The sequence below is a fragment of the Microtus ochrogaster genome, unplaced genomic scaffold (genome assembly GCF_000317375.1).
Source record: "Microtus ochrogaster isolate Prairie Vole_2 unplaced genomic scaffold, MicOch1.0 UNK38, whole genome shotgun sequence".
Classification (NCBI taxonomy): Eukaryota; Metazoa; Chordata; class Mammalia; order Rodentia; family Cricetidae; genus Microtus; species Microtus ochrogaster.
Window position 1 is genome coordinate 1410428 of NW_004949136.1, and position 467 is coordinate 1410894.

Consider the following 467-nt stretch of genomic DNA (forward strand, 5'->3'; position numbering starts at 1 on the left):
CTCCCACCAGGGCTGGGGATTGAACCTCAGGCTGGCATATGTTTCTACCAACTGGGCTATATCTTGTTGCTTGTCCCAATTCTTCCTCTACTTAAATCTAAGGCTCTTGTCAGTACCCTGTAGACAGTACCCTGGTGGGAGGGGATCACTGGAGCCCTTTATCTTTTCCTCATCCCTGTATGCCATACTGACTAAATTTTATTCTCATGGCCTGTCTCTTTTATTACCTTCTATATACAGGCTCATGTTGCTCAGGCTGACCTCCAACTTGTTATAGAGCCAAGGTTGGCATTGAACTCCTAATCCTCCTGCCTTGTTGTAGCCCAACAGGCCAGCTCCCAGGACTGCACCCAGGATTGCAGAAAGAATGCCTTCAGAGTAACAGGACTTGGAAAAAATTCTTATCCGAGGGTCTTTAGGAAAAGAACCTATGTGTTATGATAATAACTTTATTACTGCCTCTTGAA